Below are 16,445 nucleotides of genomic sequence, written 5' to 3'. Positions count from 1 at the left end.
TTTAATCATCAATGTGAACAGAAGGCTTCAAATCGCGGAGATTAGCCCCGCCCACCGCGACCCGAGAGTAATTGAATTAAACGGGAGAAAATTTAAAATGATCATGAAAAAAATACAAAGTACAAACGGACAAATAGTGGCTCAGGTGTATTTCAATGCTCTTCAGTCTGAGAAGCTGCAGTGTTTTCTCCTTCTCAAGCCCGCGGTGCAGCTGTGTGTGTTTGTTCGGGAGAAGAACATAGTGATTGACAGTTGGTGTCGCTCTTTTTCTATGGGTTTTAGAGAAACAGGAAATTGCAAGATGATTTGCATGTACGTAATTTGTAAAGCTGATTTACGTATGTGTACATTACATTAAACTGCAACATTATTGACGCGCAGGTAGAGAAGAAGCGGAGTGACTTTTTTAGCCAATCAGAATGCAGAACACAATGCACGATGCAAATCCGTGAAGTAGCGAAACCGTGAAAAGTAAACCGTGATATAGCAAGGGATCACTGTAGTGAGAATTTTAACAAGTAATAGAAAACGTGGGTTTCTGTGGCAGACTTAGCAGTTTGTGGGCCCCAGGCGAACAATAGCACGTGGCCTTTTCATTATTTTATTTATTTTAGAAAATCCTTACTTAGGGTAAAACCATTTTAGACAGCTTTTCCACTTTTAGACAGCATCATTGTCAAGAATCCAAATGTTTTCATGAGAATTTAAAAATTGAAATCACATTTTAATGTTAAAAATGTATTTTTTATTATATACATTACTTTTACTTAGAAAAGACATTAATTTAATTGAATGTGCTACTTTGTTCATCACTCACTTCCTAGTAGAGCGAAATAAAATCTTTTTGAACTTGTCAGGTTTTATTGAAGAAACCAAATGAGACAAACTACTTGAATGAAGAAACAAAACAATAGACTTCCCATATGGCTTTAATAAAGGAATAAAGAAATATTTTCAAAGTTACCATTTCTCCCTCTCCCCTTTCTTTACTATTTTCTTTACTTTTATTTACATTTATTTCTGTTCTATGTGAAGAAATGCAAAAGTTCCCCATTGTAAAACAAATAATTAAATAGTTAGTTTGCATTTAATATTATAATGGTTGAAAGAATGTGAGTTGATTGGTTGGCCCTCACACTCTTTCACTTCACCAACTCTGACCTATGGAAGTGATTCTGTAGCATAATTAAAAATAAAAGTCAAAACCAGAAATACTTTTACATTTTCAAAACGAAGCTGCATTTTTGACTCAAAATTAAAATGAAAAAGCAATCCTTCAAACTACATCATCCTTTATATTGTTCTGGACACCACTGGTAACACAAATTCATATGATGGTTTCTCAGATAACATTCATGGCAAACATTCATGCAGAGCTGCTTTCAGCCTCTCACACCTTCAATACAAATCCATCAATGTTTGCAGGTTCAAACATTCTGTGTGACTCCTGAGCTCCAGTGATCCTTTCATGAACATTTTCTAGCATCAGGTTAAAAGAGCGAAAAGCAAAACAAATGACACCAAAAAAAAAAAAAAATGTTTGCCCAGAAGTCACTCAGGTCTAGAAATGATTGAAAAACAAATCTTACCCAAGTTCTGTGGATGAGTTTTGGATTTGAAGACAACAGCTAAAAAAAACAGTCTAGCTTGGATTTCTGCACTGCTTTAATGATTTTACTCTGGAAGCTTTTCAAATCAAAACAACTAGTTCAGAAGTGTTTAAAGTGTTGCTTAGGCAACCAATAATAATAACTTTAAAATTGAACTGCATTCTGCATTCTGCTTCAAGAGGCGCAAAGACCCTCTGTCGTCCCCTAGTGGATGCTAATGTAAAACATGACAAAAAAAAAAACATGACAAAAAATATATATATTTTTTTTATTTGAAATAGTTAATTTCAAGCAATCAAATAAGAATAAAACACAAAAACATTACAATCATCAGTTATACATTCATACAATGACGTGTCAAACTTAAGATAATTACAAATGAATTACAGAATGAAAACTGGATTTCAAAAAATTAGGTTGGATTCTGCTCCACACCAGTCTTCCTCCAAACCCGTACACCTTGATTCTGAATCTAAAGTTGAACCCAACTGACAACTGAACTGATCTGGATCAATTGAATGACATTTGGGGACCCTGTGCTGGGGTTTTGAGTTTAGTTGGAGAAACTTTACAACATTCATGTCCTGAATAATCTGGACAGATTTCTCCTGAGTACTCGAACTGTTTAAACGTCAAAGTTTGGATGGCTGCAGAGCAGACTCCAGTTCAGTGCTTTGCCAGCTCAGGAATGTGTGATCCTGGTTCAGGTAGGGCGTGAGGAACTCCTGGAAGTTTCTTTAAAGAACCACCTCCTGGAACATTACATATTTACTAATATGTTATTTTACCACAGTTCCTTTTTAAAATACTTATTTATCATCTTCCTGGCGCAACTTTCTGCCATTTTCAAATCATTCAAATGCAGTGCATTGTGGTCTATATTCGCCAATGTAGTGAGCATTGCTGCAGACTGGTTTTTCGCAGCGAATTCGGGGAAATTTCTAGGGCCCATGATGTGGGACTTGTAGATTTGGACAGCACTAGGAAATGGCGAACGATGCTGATTATAATGCTAGCACTTTTAGCCACATTTGTATTAAGTTACAATTATCCAGTGACAAACCTACACATCACTAAGTCACTTGGGTCATGAGGGGTACACTGTCATGAGGTACCCTCAGGAAAGAAGGGAGGTGGTGGGGGCCTCCACCAGTCAGATGAGCCTCAGCCTTCTTTCCATTAGCTAGAGACAGGCACAATGACGTCAAAGCCTTTCATGGCTCCAGTGATTACTTGATTTCACCGTTAAATTTTTGTACAATTCTTTTGTTTCATCTTCACTTGGCTTAGTTCTTCTGGCTCCGGAGGGATCACATCTTAACTAGAACAAAAAATATTTCGAAGTAAATGTATATTTGCTCATTATTCCAGAATTAAAGTGTGAATGATCTTTAGGAAGTCAACATTTACCCTCACCAGTCATTTTTTACCAAGCTGACCCTCTTCCCCTGAGTAATGCATCAGTATTGCTTTTCTTAGTGAAGACAGGCTTGAATTCTTCATATGCTTTCATTAAGACCTCCAATGACGCCACTGAAAAATATGCCTCGCTTTTCCTCTCCTTGACTTTACGCGGTGTATCATGAATTCGGTGATCTATAGAGGGCCTTTGTGTCTTCAGCGTGCACACGGGTTACCTCTGGAGCTCATTGATTATCAGATGGTGAGTTCAACCTTTCTGGAACAGAAGAGGTTAAAGCATTTTTCAACTGGAGCTGTCAGGTAGGGAGGGCTGGTAAGTATAAAGGACTTAAATGCAGAGACGGGAGGTACACGGTTCAAGGGCAAGGGGTTTATTAAATAAGAAAAAGCGCTGCAGAGCAGGGGAAAAAAACTGAAATTACTGTGGGCTAAATAGGAAACCAGGGCAAAAGACAGTCAAGGAAGAGACAGTATGGGCAAGCACAAGAGATAGGCAGAGACAAGACTTAAATACAAACAGGACTGACAAGACACAGGTGGACATGATCAGGAGAGATTCGGACCAGGGAAGTAAACTCCAAAGCATTACAAAACAGGAAACCTTTTGAAATAAAACAGGAAACAGAACTCAAACATGACAGAAACAAAAAGAAGTAAAAACTAAGGCAAAGAAACCCAAACTGTGACAGGAGCACGATCTATGGTTTCACATGAAAAGGCAATTCCAGGAACAGCAGCTGCCTCCTCATACCTGAAACTTGAGGAGAAAAAAGTGTTAGGTTGGTACAATCATAATCCAAACCAATGCAACCAGTTGAGTTAAAAAAAAGAAAAGTTTTACATGATATACATTAAATATTGCTATATTCATCAATCCCTAAACAACTCATTATCAACAATTAATAATCTTTAACACTTTAGAATCATCTTTTTGGAAGACTATTTACTTTGATGTTTCATGTCAGAGTCAAAGAATTTTCAAGGACACTGCAGGGAGTTGAACCCCGTGTAGCTGAAGCCAGAGTACCATCAACCAGTGCCTTTTGCTTTCTGGACTGAACATGGAAAGCAAAGAAAAAGCTGGAGTCCAACCAGCATATATACCCTCTCCATTTCTATGGGCTTGGGACCATCACAGAAAGAACACAGGTTTGTGACTCTCTGAGGCTGGATTACATATATGTTTTTATTTATTTATTTTTTTTCCAATTTTTTTTCCATTTTTTTTTTATTACACACTAAAAAATAACTTGTTGGTGCACATTATATACATTTTCATAAATTTGTGGAAATAAAACCTAATACAGTTTAATTAATGACTGGAAGTAAATATTTACACTTTGTCAAAAGCTCTAATTTAACCATAGAAAAATAGATGTTATGAAAATCTTTTAAATGTTTTCCTGGATATTACCAGTGTCTTGTGTCATTCCATTTAGGAATCTTGATTTTCACTTTTGTGTGTGTGGGGGGAAACTAGAGCACCCAGAGAAAACCCCACGCATGCATGGAAAGAGAACAGCAATTTAACCATGCAGCCCGTTTTTTTGTAAATGGTTCAAGTCCGTTTATTTGACATAAAGAGGATGTAGCAGATGTTGAAGTCCTTTTATAGTGATTGTTGTACGGTCCTAATGTATTTTTTCTTGATAGTGGGGGGAAACTAGAGCACCCAGAGAAAACCCCACGCATGCATGGAAAGAGAACACCAATTTAACCATGCAGCCCGTTTTTTTCAATAAAAAAAAATCCAAACATAAAAACTATCAATACTTTTTTTTTAAGTTAACTTGTTAAAAGTAAATAATTGAATATAACCAAATAAAAGTCAAGATTTAATCATTTTTAGAAAGATAAAATAAAGAAAATATCAAACTTTAATTGACAAACATAAAACTATCAAATTATTTTTTAAATTAACTAATTCAAATTAAATGTTTACAGAAAACAAAAAGTCAGTATGTCAATAGACATGGAGATAAAAAAACAAATTTGAAGTCAATATGTCAATAGACAATGGAGTTAAAAAAACAAATTTGAAGTAGCAACGATTTAAATAGACCTAGGAAACATGTTTGAGAGAAACCCAAAGTTTAGATCTGATTTTGTCCAAAAATGTGTTCAAGTCAAAGACATTTGATTCAGCCGATTTAGAAAAGTTCTCTCACTAAAATCCCTGCTATCAAGAGAACAGGTTGTCAATTCTTGTGGTTCCTATTGGAGACATTTCTTGATGGCAGTCTGAATGTTTTCTAAAAAGACTTGATTCCCCTGTATGGTTAAATTGACTCCATCAGGCCCATAGATGTTCTTGTCAGCTGGAAGCAAATTTTCATGCTCAACCACCACATGGTACAGGTCAGTATACCCCTTCATAATTGTATTGACAGAGGTCTGGAGTTGATTGATTTCAGCAGGATTTCCAAATCTCCCATTTGTTCTTGGAATGATGAGGGATAAAGCTGTTTTCATTTGAGGATACGTTTCTTTTAGAACCCTCAGGTCTTCTGCCATCCGACTTGCAATCACCGTTGGAGGAATTGTTCCCAATTCATCCCCTTCAGCATGAATGAGCAAAACTTCAGGGGGACCACTTTCCTCAAAGATTCTTTGATGGACTTCTTTAACAATGTCCTTCCAGCCCAAGTCTTTCTCTCCAATCCACTTAACATTGGGATTGGAATGAAGGCTTTTTGCAAAGGAATCATCAGCTGCAAGCTTTGCTTTTGAAATGGAATGTGAGCCAACAATCCAGACATCAGGTGCTCCTAGTAAAGGATGTGTTCTGGTTGTTGGTGAGCTGTCTGACCAAATGCTAACTTGAGAGGAGCCAGATGTGTCCTCTTCCATTTCCTCAGGTTGGATGACAGTTTCTGGTGAACTGGCAAAAGGACTTTCAAAATCCGGTTGATCCTCACAGACTAGAGCCAGATGTTGGTGGACATCTTCATTGATTAGCTTTATCTTTTTGACTGGGGACGGGGGTTCCTCTGCACTTCTTTTTCTCTTCAGCAAAGGCTTGTTGTTGTATGGCCAGTGTTCCTCCTCAGGTGGTGACTGTGCATTTTCAGTGATGTTTTTTGGACTAATCTTTCTTGTCATCTTTGGTGCAGGCAAGTAGCTCTCTAAGTCTGTTTCTGAAATGTGTTTCCTTTTCAGATTCAAACTTTGGCACTTTAGTGCGGATGTCTCCATTTCCGGCTGTCTCACTGTTGGAGACATTTCATTGACAAACTCTTTTGGAGGCTTTTCCTTCTCTGGTATTGTTATCTGCACCTTTGGAAGGATGTGTGGGACGTATGGGGTGTCATCATTCACCTGAGGTTGGCCTCTTAAATAGATCTGCTTGAGAATCTGCACAAGGGTGTCACGGATAGCGCTGACAATCATTTTAAATCCTTTTTCGGGTAATTTGATTCCATCCGGTTTGCACTGATCGATTCTAAATGGTAACAGTCTTGGATGTTCAACCACAGCACCGTTGAATAATCTGATGTTGAATTGAATATTCTTTGTCACCGGGATCCTGTCTTCATTTATTTTCCCTGGATGGAAATTCCCCCATCTTGATCTTGGAGTTAAGAGGGAATACACAATTTTAATTTTGGGAAAAGTGTCATGCAGACATTTCAAGTCCCTCAGCATTTCACAGAGATCAGACACATTGGTGTTGCCAACATGGAGAACTAAAACGTCTGGAGGACTCTTTTGTTGGGAAACCTCGCTATAGAAACGATTCAAAACATCCCTCCAGCACATCGTTACTTTTCCAATCCAATTAATTTTTGCATTGAGTCCAAGGTTTTCTCTGTAGCATTGATTTCCTGTACGTTGTGCTCTTTTGGTGTAATATCCTGACCCCATGATCCAGACCGTGGGCCGTTTTCTTTCTTTACCACGAATGTCTTTCTCTTTTGTCTTTGCTGATGCAAAGAGATTTTGTTGGCCAGTAAAACTATTCAAAGCTTCTACAGAGCTTCTTGGGAGATCCATGTCACCTGCTACAAATGGATGTTGAAGCACCTGATGAAGAGGAATACGCTTTGCAGGATCCAACAACAGCATTCCATTTAACAGGTGAACAAACTGATCCACATTCATCTGTTCTGTCTCGGAACACATTCCTGACATCTGTTGGTGTTTTCTAAAGTCATCAGGGGAAACAAATCTGACATCCTGTCGAATACTCTTTCTACATTGTCTTGATGTCTTTAAAAGCCACTGGTTTTGGTCATTTTTGAAGTAAAACTCTTTAGTTTTGGATCCAGCATTTAGAAGGGGGTCTGGAAAGTGACCGTGAGTATGTGTTATGTTCCAGATCATCTCATAATCACTATAGGCCGTGTAGAAGGGAAATCCAAAGAACATTTCGGCAGCAATGCAAGCAAGGGACCAGACGTGGGATTTTTCAATGCTCCATGAACCAAGAAGTGTCTCTGGGGCCATGTAACACCTGAAATGTCTACGTGAAGCCACACAAAAATTCTCTACTCGACTACATTGAGTGGAATTGATTTGTTTGTCCTGGTTCCCTCCAAGTATGACCTTCATTCTGTTAGGCGTCAGAATTCCATGAGTGTTTCGGGGATTTTGTAAAGCTGTTGCTGCTTGACGCAGAACTGAACTGATTTCTTTCAGATTAAAAGAAGAGAATGATTTTGCGTGATGCATTTTTGTTGAAATACGATAAAATAGTAAAAATTGTCTGCTTGGTAAAATCCTCTGAAATCCAAAGTGATCGCTCTTTACTACCAAAGAACAGACTAAACACTAACCTGACCTCTATATACAGACTTTTGTATGATGAGGTCAAATGACATCATGAACATAGATGATGAACATGATGTCATGACTTCATATACATCATCTATGATGTCATAGAGGGTGACATCAGTTTGGAGTCAATTAGCACTGTGAGGATGACATCAGCATGACATCACTTAGGCAGTTGTGACATTACAGTGTCCATTTAAAAAAAGGCATACAAATACATTTTGTTATGCAAACCTATTTTTTTTCCCAATTTCTCTCTTTTGTTCATTGAATGTTAATAAATTTGTAATAAATTGAGACATTCAATAAATTCATTTCTGTTGAACCTAACAATTCTACCTACAATCATTACATTTGATCTTAATAAAATCAGCGCTATATACTTCAAGGCTTTTATTACAAGTAAATACTTCAGTTGAAGTATTTGCAATTGTACAAAAGAAATATTCTGAAAAAAATCTATCTATATATTTATAGCCCTCTCACCCTCTGCAGGTGGTTTCTCAATCAAGCATGGTCCCCTACCAGAGGTCTGGGAGCTTGGGGGTCCTGCAGTATCTTTGATGTTGTCAGCACTGCACATTTGGGACTGAGAGGTCTGAGGTCTTTCCAGGGATCAGCTGTAACCACTCCTCCAGCTTGGGGGTTACTGACACGAGTGCTCCAATCACCACTGTCACCTTCACTTTCCATGCTTTCTCCAGTTCTTCTCTGAGTCCCTGGTATTTCTCCAGGGTCTCATGTTGCTTCTTCCTGATGTGGAGGGAGGCGGGGCGATGACGTCATTGCTATCTCTGTGTGTCTGGCTGCTAAGAAACACAGACATGCTAGGAGCAGTGAGGCCAGGCTTGTAGCTTTGTGTTAGCGGCAGGGGAGAGGGCTTTGTGACGGTTGTGCACTCCTGATGAATGTACACAGCTTCTCAGGACTTCATCCGAAGGAGGACCGCGGTTCGTCGGAACCTTACCCCGGACTAGCTTTGTCTTCGGACCGGCAGCCGCCTTCGCGTAGCGGAGCGCAAAAGCCACGCGATCTGAAACCGCGGATTACCGAAGGCGGAAGTGCTGCTATGCAGATCTGATAAACTCTAAAGCATCATATGAATTTCTGTTTCCAGTGGTGTTCAGACAAAATAAAGGCTGATGTTATTCCTACATATTTACATCCAAGTTGCTCATTACTGGATTGACCTCCTGGAGTTAAGTTCCTCCACGGTTTTTAGCACCCATTAACCTAAAGCGAACCCTTCTTCCGGGTCCTTGCAGCCAAGAAAAAAGCACTGACCGGACGGATTAAAACAATTATAAGCGAGCAGGCCCTTAATAATAATCATAACACTAATAAAAGCACATTAAAAGATATGTGTTGGTCCAACCAGCAAATGTTTAGCATGACGAAATCTGCTAGAGCTGTTGATGGGAATCTAGCTGTCCTCGATCAGCAAAATCAGCACAAAGCTGCAAGGGACTATCTTCTAAATGTGATTTTAGTATGTGCTATTATGTGCTTTTAAGAATTATTATAAAGACAAATTCATATGATGGTTTAGAGTTTCTCAGGTCTGTGTAGCCGCATTTCCTCCTTCTGCGCTTCAAAACTTCCCTGGACTAGCTTTCTCTCCGGGCTAGCGGGCCGGGTTTAGCTCCGTTAGTTCCGTCTGAAGACAAAGCTAGTCTAGGAGAAGCATCGAACCGTGGACAGAGGCTCATTCTGAGGCCTAGCTGGTGCATCCGGCTGCGCTCCAGAACTCAGGACCGCAGAAGGCAGAAAAGCTGCTACAAAGTCCCAAGAAGCTGTGTACAATCATCAGGAGTGCACAACCGACACAAGGCTACAAGCCTGGCCACAGTGCTCCTAGAATGTCTGTGTCTATAAGCACCCAGACACACGGTGATAGCAATGACACCATCGCCCCGCCTCCCTTTTTCATTTTACTTTTGAGTCAGTTGATGCAGTTACATTGTTAGAATGAAAAAGCATATTTCTGTTGATCTATTTTATTCGTCAAATTAGATATTTCTAAAGGAATTTTTTTACACATTTACCAGAGAACCTTTTGGAAATGAAATATCAAATACCATTTATATTATCATTTTAATTAAGTGACACAATAAGCAGTGTTGAAGAAGAAAATGAAAAAGCATTTTGGCGGATTGCTTTTTCATTTTAATTTTGAGTCAGAAAATGCAGTTTAATTTTGAAAATGAAAAAGTATTTCTGTTTTTGACTTTTATTTTTAATTATGCTACAGAATCGCTTCCATATCAGACTGGCTGTAAGCTCTGACCAGTGTTCAGTGTCTGCATGAGAGAGCCGTTTTGGAGGCTGTCCCTGCCCTCTGCTTCCACTCTTACCCGTCCCAGTATCTGTGTGCTTCCAGGAGCCGGGGGAGGGCCCCACATAATGTTGGGGTGGTGCTGGGATCCAGCAAGGCTGAGCTGGGGAGTCGGTACTACAGCAGGTGGTGCTGCACCCAACTCCACCTCCATCATCTCCAACAACATTTACATGATATACATTTAATATTGCTATATTCATCAATCCCTAAACAATTCTTTATCAACATTTAATAATCTTTAACACTTTAGAATCATCTTTTTGGAAGACTATTTACTTTGATGTTTCATGTCAGAGTCAAAGAATTTTCAAGGACACTGCAGGGAGTTGAACCCCGTGTAGCTGAAGCCAGAGTACCATCAACCAGTGCCTTTTGCTTTCTGGACTGAACATGGAAAGCAAAGAAAAAGCTGGAGTCCAACCAGCATATATACCCTCTCCATTTCTATGGGCTTGGGACCATCACAGAAAGAACACAGGTTTGTGACTCTCTGAGGCTGGATTACATATATGTTTTTATTTATTTATTTTTTTTCCAATTTTTTTTCCATTTTTTTTTTATTACACACTAAAAAATAACTTGTTGGTGCACATTATATACATTTTCATAAATTTGTGGAAATAAAACCTAATACAGTTTAATTAATGACTGGAAGTAAATATTTACACTTTGTCAAAAGCTCTAATTTAACCATAGAAAAATAGATGTTATGAAAATCTTTTAAATGTTTTCCTGGATATTACCAGTGTCTTGTGTCATTCCATTTAGGAATCTTGATTTTCACTTTTGTGTGTGTGGGGGGAAACTAGAGCACCCAGAGAAAACCCCACGCATGCATGGAAAGAGAACAGCAATTTAACCATGCAGCCCGTTTTTTGTAAATGGTTCAAGTCCGTTTATTTGACATAAAGAGGATGTAGCAGATGTTGAAGTCCTTTTATAGTGATTGTTGTACGGTCCTAATGTATTTTTTCTTGATAGTGGGGGGAAACTAGAGCACCCAGAGAAAACCCCACGCATGCATGGAAAGAAAACACCAATTTAACCATGCAGCCCGTTTTTTTCAATAAAAAAAAATCCAAACATAAAAACTATCAATACTTTTTTTTAAAGTTAACTTGTTAAAAGTAAATAATTGAATATAACCAAATAAAAGTCAAGATTTAATCATTTTTAGAAAGATAAAATAAAGAAAATATCAAACTTTAATTGACAAACATAAAACTATCAAATTATTTTTTAAATTAACTAATTCAAATTAAATGTTTACAGAAAACAAAAAGTCAGTATGTCAATAGACATGGAGATAAAAAAACAAATTTGAAGTCAATATGTCAATAGACAATGGAGTTAAAAAAACAAATTTGAAGTAGCAACGATTTAAATAGACCTAGGAAACATGTTTGAGAGAAACCCAAAGTTTAGATCTGATTTTGTCCAAAAATGTGTTCAAGTCAAAGACATTTGATTCAGCCGATTTAGAAAAGTTCTCTCACTAAAATCCCTGCTATCAAGAGAACAGGTTGTCAATTCTTGTGGTTCCTATTGGAGACATTTCTTGATGGCAGTCTGAATGTTTTCTAAAAAGACTTGATTCCCCTGTATGGTTAAATTGACTCCATCAGGCCCATAGATGTTCTTGTCAGCTGGAAGCAAATTTTCATGCTCAACCACCACATGGTACAGGTCAGTATACCCCTTCATAATTGTATTGACAGAGGTCTGGAGTTGATTGATTTCAGCAGGATTTCCAAATCTCCCATTTGTTCTTGGAATGATGAGGGATAAAGCTGTTTTCATTTGAGGATACGTTTCTTTTAGAACCCTCAGGTCTTCTGCCATCCGACTTGCAATCACCGTTGGAGGAATTGTTCCCAATTCATCCCCTTCAGCATGAATGAGCAAAACTTCAGGGGGACCACTTTCCTCAAAGATTCTTTGATGGACTTCTTTAACAATGTCCTTCCAGCCCAAGTCTTTCTCTCCAATCCACTTAACATTGGGATTGGAATGAAGGCTTTTTGCAAAGGAATCATCAGCTGCAAGCTTTGCTTTTGAAATGGAATGTGAGCCAACAATCCAGACATCAGGTGCTCCTAGTAAAGGATGTGTTCTGGTTGTTGGTGAGCTGTCTGACCAAATGCTAACTTGAGAGGAGCCAGATGTGTCCTCTTCCATTTCCTCAGGTTGGATGACAGTTTCTGGTGAACTGGCAAAAGGACTTTCAAAATCCGGTTGATCCTCACAGACTAGAGCCAGATGTTGGTGGACATCTTCATTGATTAGCTTTATCTTTTTGACTGGGGACGGGGGTTCCTCTGCACTTCTTTTTCTCTTCAGCAAAGGCTTGTTGTTGTATGGCCAGTGTTCCTCCTCAGGTGGTGACTGTGCATTTTCAGTGATGTTTTTTGGACTAATCTTTCTTGTCATCTTTGGTGCAGGCAAGTAGCTCTCTAAGTCTGTTTCTGAAATGTGTTTCCTTTTCAGATTCAAACTTTGGCACTTTAGTGCGGATGTCTCCATTTCCGGCTGTCTCACTGTTGGAGACATTTCATTGACAAACTCTTTTGGAGGCTTTTCCTTCTCTGGTATTGTTATCTGCACCTTTGGAAGGATGTGTGGGACGTATGGGGTGTCATCATTCACCTGAGGTTGGCCTCTTAAATAGATCTGCTTGAGAATCTGCACAAGGGTGTCACGGATAGCGCTGACAATCATTTTAAATCCTTTTTCGGGTAATTTGATTCCATCCGGTTTGCACTGATCGATTCTAAATGGTAACAGTCTTGGATGTTCAACCACAGCACCGTTGAATAATCTGATGTTGAATTGAATATTCTTTGTCACCGGGATCCTGTCTTCATTTATTTTCCCTGGATGGAAATTCCCCCATCTTGATCTTGGAGTTAAGAGGGAATACACAATTTTAATTTTGGGAAAAGTGTCATGCAGACATTTCAAGTCCCTCAGCATTTCACAGAGATCAGACACATTGGTGTTGCCAACATGGAGAACTAAAACGTCTGGAGGACTCTTTTGTTGGGAAACCTCGCTATAGAAACGATTCAAAACATCCCTCCAGCACATCGTTACTTTTCCAATCCAATTAATTTTTGCATTGAGTCCAAGGTTTTCTCTGTAGCATTGATTTCCTGTACGTTGTGCTCTTTTGGTGTAATATTCTGACCCCATGATCCAGACCGTGGGCCGTTTTCTTTCTTTACCACGAATGTCTTTCTCTTTTGTCTTTGCTGATGCAAAGAGATTTTGTTGGCCAGTAAAACTATTCAAAGCTTCTACAGAGCTTCTTGGGAGATCCATGTCACCTGCTACAAATGGATGTTGAAGCACCCGATGAAGAGGAATACGCTTTGCAGGATCCAACAACAGCATTCCATTTAACAGGTGAACAAACTGATCCACATTCATCTGTTCTGTCTCGGAACACATTCCTGACATCTGTTGGTGTTTTCTAAAGTCATCAGGGGAAACAAATCTGACATCCTGTCGAATACTCTTTCTACATTGTCTTGATGTCTTTAAAAGCCACTGGTTTTGGTCATTTTTGAAGTAAAACTCTTTAGTTTTGGATCCAGCATTTAGAAGGGGGTCTGGAAAGTGACCGTGAGTATGTGTTATGTTCCAGATCATCTCATAATCACTATAGGCCGTGTAGAAGGGAAATCCAAAGAACATTTCGGCAGCAATGCAAGCAAGGGACCAGACGTGGGATTTTTCAATGCTCCATGAACCAAGAAGTGTCTCTGGGGCCATGTAACACCTGAAATGTCTACGTGAAGCCACACAAAAATTCTCTACTCGACTACATTGAGTGGAATTGATTTGTTTGTCCTGGTTCCCTCCAAGTATGACCTTCATTCTGTTAGGCGTCAGAATTCCATGAGTGTTTCGGGGATTTTGTAAAGCTGTTGCTGCTTGACGCAGAACTGAACTGATTTCTTTCAGATTAAAAGAAGAGAATGATTTTGCGTGATGCATTTTTGTTGAAATACGATAAAATAGTAAAAATTGTCTGCTTGGTAAAATCCTCTGAAATCCAAAGTGATCGCTCTTTACTACCAAAGAACAGACTAAACACTAACCTGACCTCTATATACAGACTTTTGTATGATGAGGTCAAATGACATCATGAACATAGATGATGAACATGATGTCATGACTTCATATACATCATCTATGATGTCATAGAGGGTGACATCAGTTTGGAGTCAATTAGCACTGTGAGGATGACATCAGCATGACATCACTTAGGCAGTTGTGACATTACAGTGTCCATTTAAAAAAAGGCATACAAATACATTTTGTTATGCAAACCTATTTTTTTCCCAATTTCTCTCTTTTGTTCATTGAATGTTAATAAATTTGTAATAAATTGAGACATTCAATAAATTCATTTCTGTTGAACCTAACAATTCTACCTACAATCATTACATTTGATCTTAATAAAATCAGCGCTATATACTTCAAGGCTTTTATTACAAGTAAATACTTCAGTTGAAGTATTTGCAATTGTACAAAAGAAATATTCTGAAAAAAATCTATCTATATATTTATAGCCCTCTCACCCTCTGCAGGTGGTTTCTCAATCAAGCATGGTCCCCTACCAGAGGTCTGGGAGCTTGGGGGTCCTGCAGTATCTTTGATGTTGTCAGCACTGCACATTTGGGACTGAGAGGTCTGAGGTCTTTCCAGGGATCAGCTGTAACCACTCCTCCAGCTTGGGGGTTACTGACACGAGTGCTCCAATCACCACTGTCACCTTCACTTTCCATGCTTTCTCCAGTTCTTCTCTGAGTCCCTGGTATTTCTCCAGGGTCTCATGTTGCTTCTTCCTGATGTGGAGGGAGGCGGGGCGATGACGTCATTGCTATCTCTGTGTGTCTGGCTGCTAAGAAACACAGACATGCTAGGAGCAGTGAGGCCAGGCTTGTAGCTTTGTGTTAGCGGCAGGGGAGAGGGCTTTGTGACGGTTGTGCACTCCTGATGAATGTACACAGCTTCTCAGGACTTCATCCGAAGGAGGACCGCGGTTCGTCGGAACCTTACCCCGGACTAGCTTTGTCTTCGGACCGGCAGCCGCCTTCGCGTAGCGGAGCGCAAAAGCCACGCGATCTGAAACCGCGGATTACCGAAGGCGGAAGTGCTGCTATGCAGATCTGATAAACTCTAAAGCATCATATGAATTTCTGTTTCCAGTGGTGTTCAGACAAAATAAAGGCTGATGTTATTCCTACATATTTACATCCAAGTTGCTCATTACTGGATTGACCTCCTGGAGTTAAGTTCCTCCACGGTTTTTAGCACCCATTAACCTAAAGCGAACCCTTCTTCCGGGTCCTTGCAGCCAAGAAAAAAGCACTGACCGGACGGATTAAAACAATTATAAGCGAGCAGGCCCTTAATAATAATCATAACACTAATAAAAGCACATTAAAAGATATGTGTTGGTCCAACCAGCAAATGTTTAGCATGACGAAATCTGCTAGAGCTGTTGATGGGAATCTAGCTGTCCTCGATCAGCAAAATCAGCACAAAGCTGCAAGGGACTATCTTCTAAATGTGATTTTAGTATGTGCTATTATGTGCTTTTAAGAATTATTATAAAGACAAATTCATATGATGGTTTAGAGTTTCTCAGGTCTGTGTAGCCGCATTTCCTCCTTCTGCGCTTCAAAACTTCCCTGGACTAGCTTTCTCTCCGGGCTAGCGGGCCGGGTTTAGCTCCGTTAGTTCCGTCTGAAGACAAAGCTAGTCTAGGAGAAGCATCGAACCGTGGACAGAGGCTCATTCTGAGGCCTAGCTGGTGCATCCGGCTGCGCTCCAGAACTCAGGACCGCAGAAGGCAGAAAAGCTGCTACAAAGTCCCAAGAAGCTGTGTACAATCATCAGGAGTGCACAACCGACACAAGGCTACAAGCCTGGCCACAGTGCTCCTAGAATGTCTGTGTCTATAAGCACCCAGACACACGGTGATAGCAATGACACCATCGCCCCGCCTCCCTTTTTCATTTTACTTTTGAGTCAGTTGATGCAGTTACATTGTTAGAATGAAAACGCATATTTCTGTTGATCTATTTTATTCGTCAAATTAGATATTTCTAAAGGAATTTTTTTACACATTTACCAGAGAACCTTTTGGAAATGAAATATCAAATACCATTTATATTATCATTTTAATTAAGTGACACAATAAGCAGTGTTGAAGAAGAAAATGAAAAAGCATTTTGGCGGATTGCTTTTTCATTTTAATTTTGAGTCAGAAAATGCAGTTTAATTTTGAA

At 39.3% G+C, this 16,445-nt stretch overlaps 1 long non-coding RNA gene across 1 annotated transcript; it reads left to right on the top strand.

Annotated features, from left to right (window-relative positions):
• Positions 1 to 3,088: 3,088 nt before the first annotated feature.
• LOC144994680 (uncharacterized) lies at positions 3,089 to 7,797 on the top strand. Its single transcript, XR_013658275.1, has 2 exons — positions 3,089 to 7,109; positions 7,351 to 7,797. It is a non-coding gene; the product is annotated as an uncharacterized LOC144994680 (long non-coding RNA).
• The last annotated feature ends 8,648 nt before the right edge of the window (positions 7,798 to 16,445 follow it).

This window comes from Oryzias latipes, chromosome 10 (assembly GCF_053564925.1).
Source record: "Oryzias latipes strain Hd-rR chromosome 10, Olatipes_Hd-rR_3.1".
Classification (NCBI taxonomy): Eukaryota; Metazoa; Chordata; class Actinopteri; order Beloniformes; family Adrianichthyidae; genus Oryzias; species Oryzias latipes.
This window is presented reverse-complemented; position numbering and strand designations above follow the sequence as displayed.